Source organism: Oncorhynchus gorbuscha, linkage group LG18, assembly GCF_021184085.1.
Source record: "Oncorhynchus gorbuscha isolate QuinsamMale2020 ecotype Even-year linkage group LG18, OgorEven_v1.0, whole genome shotgun sequence".
Lineage (NCBI taxonomy): Eukaryota > Metazoa > Chordata > Actinopteri > Salmoniformes > Salmonidae > Oncorhynchus > Oncorhynchus gorbuscha.
In genome coordinates this window covers 786,161-795,679 of record NC_060190.1, presented here as the reverse complement: position 1 = coordinate 795,679, position 9,519 = coordinate 786,161, and positions in this window count along the sequence as shown.

The window sequence follows — 9,519 nt, the reverse complement described above, 5'->3', positions numbered from 1 at the left end:
TTGGACATAAACTTTAACGTCAACCTGACATTTTTTTTAAAGTATTTTATTTAACTAGGCAAGTCAGTTAAGAACAAATTCTTATTTATAATGATGGCCTACCCCGGGCCAAACCCTAACCCGGATGATGCTGGGGCTCTCTGACATACAGTCGTGGCCAAAAGTTTTGAGAATGACACAAATATCAATTTTCACAAAGTCTGCTGCCTCAGTTTGTATGATGGAAATTTGCATATACTCCAGAATGTTCTGAAGTGTGATCAGATAAACTGAAATTAATTGCAAAGTCCCTCTTTGCCATGCAAATTAACTGAACCCCCCCCAAAAAAAAATTCCACTGCATTTCAGCCCTGCCACAAAAGGACCAGCTGACATCACGTCAGTCAGTGATTCTCTCGTTAACACAGGTGTGAGTGTTGACGAAGACAAGGCTGGAGATCACTCTGCAATGCTGATGGAGTTTGAATAACAGACTGGAAGCTTCAAAAGGAGGGTGGTGCTTGGAATAATTGTTCTTCCTCTGTCAGCCATGGTTACCTGCAAGGAAACAAATGCCGTCATCATTGCTGTGCACAAAAAGGGCCTCACAGGCAAGAACGTCAACGAGGTACAATTGTTATGAAGAAGGCTTCAGGGCCCCCAAGAAAGTCCAGCAAGCGCCAGGACCGTCTCCTAAAGTTGATTCAGCAGCGGGATCGGGGCTGAAGCGGGATCAGGAATGGCAGCAGGCAAGTGTGATTGCATCTGCACGCACAGTGAGGCAAAGACTTTTGGAGGTTGGCCTGGTGTCAAGAAGGGCAGCAAAGAAGCCACTTCTCTCCAGGAAAAACATCAGGGACAGACTGATATTCTGCAAAAGGTACAGGGATTGGACTGCTGAGGACTGGGGTAAAGTCATTTTCTCTGATGAATCCCCTTTCCGATTGTTTGGGGCATCTGGAAAAAAGCTTGTCCGGAGAAGACAATGTTAGCGCTACCATCAGTCCTGTGTCATGCCAACAGTAAAGCATCCTGAGGCCCTTCATGTGTGGGGTTGCTTCTCAGCCAAGGGAGTGGGCTCACTCACAATTTTGCCTAAGAACACAGCCATGAATAAAGAATGGTACCAACACATCCTCCGAGAGCAACTTCTCCCAACCATCCAGGAACAGTTTGGTGATGAACAATACCTTGTCAGCATGATGGAGCACCTTGCCATAAGGCAAAAGTGATAACTAAGTGGCTCGGGGAACAAAACATCAATATTTTGGGTCGATGGCCAGGAAACTCCTGAGACCTTAATCCCATTGAGAACTTGGTCAATCCTCAAGAGGCGGGTGGACAAACAAAACCCCACAAATTCTGACAAACTCCAAGCATTGATTATGCAAGAATGGGCTGCCATCAGTCAGGATGTGGCCTAGAAGTTCATTGACAGCATGCCAGGGCAGATTGCAGAGTTCTTGAAAAAGAAAAAAAAAGAAAAAAAGAAGGGTCAACACTGCAAATTTTGACTCTTTGCATCAACTTCATGTAATTGTCAATAAAAGCCTTTGACACTTGAGAAATTCTTGTAATTATACTTCAGTATTCCATAGTAACATCTGACAACAAATATCTAAAAGACACTGAAGCAGCAAACGTTGTGGAAATTAATATTTGTGTCATTCTCAAAACCTTTGGCTACGACCGTACACTACAAAACTCATTCTTTACCTGTATAGCAACAGTTGTGTTACCAATAAACAACTGAATTCTGTTCAATGTCTTATTTCTGTTCTCCTAATGAATTTTCCTTTTTAAGTCTACTTCTTAGAAAAACAAAAACAAAACAGTATTATTATTATTTTCTTACTGTAACAAAACATTTTTGCACCTTTTTCACAACATAATTCAAACATTCAGTCTTCACATTAGTCCTTTGTGCTTGTCATTTTTTCCAGTTTATTGCTTGTTTTCTTTACCCCTTACAGTACAGGATAATTATTTAAATGACTAAGTCCGTTAACTTCTGTGGCAGTTTAATTAGTCTGTGAGGCCTGACTAGCTTGGGTGTCCGTGGTCTTTGTGGTGATCCCGCACATATGGTCTCTGGTTTGGACTCTATGTAATGTCTCAGAGTAGGACTCTGTTTCCGCAGTCTCTGTCAGTCTCTGGTTTGGACTCTATGTAATGTCTCAGAGTAGGACTCTGTTTCCGCAGTCTCTGTCAGTCTCTGGTTTGGACTCTATGTAATGTCTCAGAGTAGGCCTCTGTTTCCGCAGTCTCTGTCAGTCTCTGGTTTGGACTCTATGTAATGTCTCAGAGTAGGCCTCTGTTTCCGCAGTCTCTGTCAGTCTCTGTCAGTCTCTGGTTTGGACTCTATGTAATGTCTCAGAGTAGGACTCTGTTCCACTTTCTCTGTCAGTCTCTGGTTTGGACTCTATGTAATGTCTCAGAGTAGGACTCTGTTCCACTTTCTCTGTCAGTCTCTGGTTTGGACTCTATGTAATGTCTCAGAGTAGGCCTCTGTTTCCGCAGTCTCTGTCAGTCTCTGGTTTGGACTCTATGTAATGTCTCAGAGTAGGCCTCTGTTTCAGTCTCTGTCAGTCTCTGGTTTGGACTCTATGTAATGTCTCAGAGTAGGACTCTGTTTCCTCAGTCTCTGTCAGTCTCTGGTTTGGACTCTATGTAATGTCTCAGAGTAGGACTCTGTTCCACTTTCTCTGTCAGTCTCTGGTTTGGACTCTATGTAATGTCTCAGAGTAGGCCTCTGTTTCCGCAGTCTCTGTCAGTCTCTGGTTTGGACTCTATGTAATGTCTCAGAGTAGGCCTCTGTTTCCTCAGTCTCTGTCAGTCTCTGTCAGTCTCTGGTTTGGACTCTATGTAATGTCTCAGAGTAGGCCTCTGTTTCCTCAGTCTCTGTCAGTCTCTGTCAGTCTCTGGTTTGGACTCTATGTAATGTCTCAGAGTAGGCCTCTGTTTCCGCAGTCTCTGTCAGTCTCTGTCAGTCTCTGGTTTGGACTCTATGTAATGTCTCAGAGTAGGCCTCTGTTTCCGCAGTCTCTGTCAGTCTCTGGTTTGGACTCTATGTAATGTCTCAGAGTAGGCCTCTGTTTCCGCAGTCTCTGTCAGTCTCTGTCAGTCTCTGGTTTGGACTCTATGTAATGTCTCAGAGTAGGCCTCTGTTTCTGCAGTCTCTGTCAGTCTCTGTTTGTCTCTGTCTCAGAGGTTTGGACTCTATGTAATGTCTCAGAGTAGGCTCTGTTTCTGCAGTCTCTGTCAGTTTCTGTCAGTCTCTGTCAGTCTCTGGTTTGGACTCTATGTAATGTCTCAGAGTAGGCCTCTGTTTCCTCAGTCTCTGTCAGTCTCTGTCAGTCTCTGGTTTGGACTCTATGTAATGTCTCAGAGTAGGCCTCTGTTTCCTCAGTCTCTGTCAGTCTCTGTCAGTCTCTGGTTTGGACTCTATGATGTCCATGTCTCAGAGTGTTCAGGCCTCTCTCAGAAGTCTCTGTCAGTCTCTGGTTTGGACTCTATGTAATGTCTCAGAGTAGGCCTCTGTTTCCGAGTCTCTGTCAGTCTCTGTCAGTCTCTGGTTTGGACTCTATGTAATGTCTCAGAGTAGGCCTCTGTTTCCGCAGTCTCTGTCAGTCTCTGGTTTGGACTCTATGTAATGTCTCAGAGTAGGCCTCTGTTTCCGAAGTCTCTGTCCTTTGGTTGCGGATTTGGCTCCTCAACTCTATAGCTCTTCACGAATGTTGTATTGCTGGAACACCTGGCTCCAGTTGGCGATGGAACAACCACATTGGTTTCCCTCTCTATGATCACAGTGTTGAAGGTCGTTGTGAACTTGTCTCCGATGTTCATGTCAGAGTGTTCAGCTCAGAACCTGGTCTCCGATGTCCATGTCAGAGTGTTCAGCTCTGCGACGGTTGTCCGCATAGCTCTTGGATTTCCCTTTTTCTGCTCAGCATCATTTTCCCGGCAGAAGTTCTGGAACTGGGAGGTCATGTACTGTGGGCCACAATCAGATGGGATTGTTCGTGGGAGACCATGACGACTGAAAATAGTCTCCAGACTATCAATCAACTTTTTTTCTGTGGTAGTAGATTGCATGAGATCATATTCATAACATCTGCTGTAATCGTCTACAACTACTAGTTCTGAGTGTCCTGTTGGTCGTGGACCCAATAGGTCAGTTGGTGACGTCCTGCCACGGCCCTTCAGGTAACTCTGTGGGTATCAGAGGTTCTGGCACGTCTGGTCGTGCTACAATCTGACAACAAAGGCAGGACTTGACGTGTCTCTCTGCAGCCTTGTACAATGTCTGGCCATCTTTTATCCATGACATGTAGTTTTGTGACTACAATGTCTGGCCATCGTGTTTATCCATGACATGTAGTTTTGTGACTACAATGTCTGGCCACTGTGCTTTACTCATGACATGTAGTTTTGTGACTACAATGTCTGGCCATCGTGTTTATCCATGACATGTAGTTTTGTGACTACAATGTCTGGCCACTGTGCTTTACTCATGACATGTAGTTTTGTGACTACAATACCCACATGTCCCTGGTTATCTAAGGCTACAGCCGTCACACAAAGCCCACGTGGCAAAACAATGCCTGTTCCCCTTAGGACTGTCGGATTATACACAGTTCATTTTCTACAGGCCTGGCATGTCTCATAACACCCACTCTGCAGAGCATTTCTCAGGCCTGGCATGTCTCATAACACCCACTCTGCAGAGCATTTCTCAGGCCTGGCATGTCTCATAACACCCACTCTGCAGAGCATTTCTCAGGCCTGGCATGTCTCATAACACCCACTCTGCAGAGCATTTCTCAGGCCTGGCATGTCTCATAACACCCACTCTGCAGAGCATTTCTCAGGCCTGGCATGTCTCATAACACCCACTCTGCAGAGCATTTCTCAGGCCTGGCATGTCTCATAACACCCACTCTGCAGAGCATTTCTCAGCTCTCTTGGCTCTTTGTCTGTAGCTGATGCTTCCTCCACTTCCCTTGTGGTCTCATTGCATTTGGAGATGGTTTCACAGCCACAAATCTCACGCTCTCCTCTGCTTTGTGTGTCTGTGTGTGTGTGTGCCTGGCATGTCTGTGTGTGTGTGTGTGTGTGTGTGTGTGTGTGTGTGTGTGTTTGTGTGTGTGTGTGTGTGTGTGTGTGTGCATGTCTCATGTGTGTGTGTGGTTTCACCAGTCAGTCTCTTCAATTAGACGAGACAGAGGGTCAGCCATGTTGTCCCCCCTGATATGTGGTCAACACAACAGTCATATTGTTGGAGTCTCAGCACCCCACCGTTTGATAGGAGCGCTTTGAGCGAGGACTGTCAATAGCCTCTAACCCTTAGAGGGGTGCATGTCCCTCAAACACCCACTCTGCAGATAATTTGAAAGGCCTGCATAAAAGTGGAATTCATATTTTTAATTCGCTGCACTTCAGGATTATCTAAGGCCTTTCCATCAGGAAGACATGTCTCATCACTGACCAGACTGAAAACAGCATTTCTCTGCTGCTTGTTCTTGCAATACCTTGGTCTCTACAGCTCCTACAGAGCCCATTTCCAAAATGTCGTTATCCAAACGGAGAAAAGTAGATGGCATGTCTTTTCAAAGAAAAATGGACCACGTCCTATTTATTTACAGAGATGCACGGAAAACCTTTGTGCTTGGTGTGTTTGCAACAAGTTTCGTTATTGAAGGAATATAATATTCCACTCTGCTCATCACAGCAAAAATATCTCTTGCAAACAACTGACTGATTAACGAATGCTGGCTCTGAGGAAACAGCAGTCAACTTTCATCCAGAGCCGAGAAGTCAGTGAAGCCTAAAAGCCAGTACCTAATTGCTAGCGAAATGCATTAGCATCAAAGTCGTATTCCGATTGTTTGTCTCATGCATGATGAAGGCGGCTGAACTTGTTGTCAGAGCCACAAGCTCTCCCAATATCCTCTGCTATTGCAGTCACTGGATTTCGGAACTATCAGATTTAGACACTGCAGAGAGTCTCATTTATGCATTTTCCGTGGCAATTGACGAGACACTGACATCACAGACTGGCCCAACTGGCCATATTTATTCGAGGAGTTGATGAGACATTGACATGTTACTGAAGAGTTTCTTGAGTTGGTGCCAATGATGGACACCACAACAGCACATTTTCCTGTCGTTGCTGCATTGGACAGAGTTGGAGTGGACTGGTCCCGCTGTGCCTGGCTACAGACGGCGCGCCATCCATGGTCAAAGAAAGCAGGTGTCACAAAGTTCAAAGACAGTACAAGCCCTTAATGGAGGAGATGGTTTCTGGACATTTCACTGTATTTTGCACCAGGAGGCATTGTGTTGCAAGTCAAAAATGGACCACGTCATGAGGACGCACTGTAAATTTCATCCGGTCCAGAGGTCTGAACCATCGTCAGGACAAACTTCTCAGCTCAGCAACATTACCCACAGCCTGCCATACCACACTGAAGTGAGATGGTTAAGCCGAGCTTGTGCTGAGGATTTCATCTAGCTCGGACAGTTCATGGAGAAAAAGGAAAACCGGTGTTGGAATTACAATCTCAGGAATGGCTGGGACCTTGCATTCTTGGTTGATATTACTGAACACTTGAACAATCTGAACAAAATGTTGCAAGGCCGCAAAAAAGTTGTCACACAGTTTTCTGACAACATACATGCATTTAAGTTGAAGCTGACTTTGTGGGAGATGCAACTGGCAAATCAACTGCTCTTTCCCCTGTCTGAGAGATGTCCTGTGACCAGACCTGATGGGACATGAAACTACAAAGACAAAATTGCAGGACTACTGCGGGAGTTTGAGAAACGTTTTCAGGTATTTGGTGAACTTGAGACAGAATTTTCAGTTTTTCGCTCACCTTTCACAGTTAAAGCTTCTGATCTGCCTCTTCAGCTCAGCTAATTGATTTGCAGTCTGCTGCAGATTTGAAGGGCAAATCTGCCTCTGTAGGTCTGGACAGATTTTATCAGTATGCTACTACCAGGGTACCCCAAATTAACATCCCTGGCTGCTAAAATTTTGTGCATGTTTGGGACAACCTACCTTTGTGAACAAATTTTCTCAGTGATGAATATCAATAAAACAAAAAATGCGTTCAAGGCTCACAAACAAGCACTTAAATGACATTCTGAAAGTGACAGCTAGTCAGGATATGACACCTGGTGTTGATGCACTTGTACAGCCTGCCAAGTTTCAGGTACAAATACAAGTCCAGACTAGACTCACCTTTAAAATGCTGCCTTAGATACTGTTTGCATTGAAAGAATACAGCTCTGTGAAGATGAATCCTTACTGTGGTGATTTAAAAAATGTGGTTAGTCAGCAGCTTCAAAACAAAAGTTGTGTGATGGAATTCTACTGTTCATACAACTCCATAAATTTTCAGTATGATCATGTGTATGTATGTTTCTGTATGAAGTTTACAGATTTAAGGACAGGCCACTTTCTTCATTACACATTTAAAATCACTCTCCTTAGTTTGTAAGGGGGTCAGGGATTACATTTAGATTTTATATGCGTATGTGTAAGTCCTTTCTTTAAAAGTCTCATTTAATCTTAAAGTGCATTACTATATTTTTCAGTACCAATTAAAGTATTGTGCCTTTGTACAATCAGTGGGACAGTTGCAATGCATATTTGTGAATGATAAAAGTAAATTGCACATTTGTCTAAGGAAATATGAGGTCATGAAATGTTTTGTAAAAGGATAGTTCATTAAATTTCAATATTTTCCTAATGTTCTTGTGCCTTTACACCAAAACAAAGGAAAGACATGTATTTTGGTTATTTATAGCAGAGTATGGTATAATTTTAATGGTCCCCCACTTGACATCTCCCTAGGCCGTATGTGGCCCACCCAAATGAGTTTGACACCCCTTAGAGTCTAACGCCTTATGATCAGTCACTGGATCAAACTCCCTGCCGTATACATATGGCTGAAGCCTTTCACAAGGCCAAACCAACACAAAGGGGCCTGATGCTCACTTTGTGAATATCTGCGTTCAGACTCCTGCTCACATAACAGACTGGAACTATTTCTCTGTGTTGTTCTTGCAGGATCACAGCTCCTATAGGCCCACTGGTCCTGCGTCTGCTGGTACTTTTTGTGGGAGTGTCTTTGTCAAAGTATGCAGAGTGTCGACGGCTTCAGACAGTTCCTCTTTAAAATGACTGAAATGCCTTCTTCTTCTTCAACTGTTTCCTGGTCCGAAGTGGGAGCTAGAAAGACACAAACCTCTGATGTCGTCTCAGGCTCATCTCTGCTCTCCACTCTGCTCACCACTCTGCTCACCACTCTGCTCAACACTCTGCTCTCCACTCTGCTCTCCACTCTGCTCTCCACTCTGCTCACCACCTGCTCTCCACTCTGCTCACCACTGCTCTCCATGTGCTCTCCACTTGCTCTCCACTCTGCTCTCCACTCTGCTCTCCACTCTGCTCACCACTCTGCTCACCACTCTGCTCACCACTCTGCTCACCACTCTGCTCACCACTCTGCTCTCCACTCTGCTCTCCACTCTGCTCTCCACTCTGCTCTCCATCTGCTCACCACTCTGCTCTCCACTCTGCTCTCCACTCTGCTCTCCACTCTGCTCTCCACTCTGCTCTCCACTCTGCTCACCACTCTGCTCTCCCTCTGCTCACCACTCTGCTCTCCACTCTGCTCAGATCACCACTCTGCTTCCACTCTGCATGTCTCCACTCTGCTCTCCACCTGCTCACATGTCAGCCTCCACTTGATCTCTCCACCCCTTCAACTGCTCTCCAGTCTGCTCTCCACTCTGAGGACTCAACCATGTGAGGACAGTCAACCTCCACTTGCAACATGTAGGTTGATCTCACCAGTCAACATGTTTCAGCTGTTGATCATTTAAAACCAGCCTATTGAGAACAGTCAGCCTATTGAGGACAGTCAGCCTGTTGAGGACAGTCAGCCTATTGAGGACAGTCAGCCTATTGAGGACAGTCAGCCTATTGAGGACAGCATTTTAGCTCTGCTGGTCACGGCTCTCCTTCAACATGATATCATCCGATATGTTCTCCAAACCCCTCGATGCCAGTTGCTGTTGCGAGGTTGATCGTTCCTCTCCGATGGAACTCCAAAGTCTTTTATTTCTGTATGTCCCATTATCTGCAAACCCGTTATGTCATGGGGTTCGGTTGATGATTTAAGCCCCCATTTAAGATCCAGTTTACTGAACGTGACAGTAAACCCATTAATTCCTTGCAAAGTTCATCCACTGTGGGGTTGGGTATCTGCCACGTATGATCGCTGTGTGCTTGTCTCATGTCCAGACAGTCTTATATCGTAGGTTTTGGCACTAAAACTACCAGATACACCATATTGGCAACACTACCAGATTCACCATATTGGACTAACACTACCAGAATCAACATGTAGGTTAATCTTCCCCCAGAATCAACATGTAGGTTGATCTTCCCCTTCAACATGTAGGTTGATCTCCACCCCTTCAACATGTAGGTTGATCTCCCCTTCAACATGTAGGTTGATCTCCACC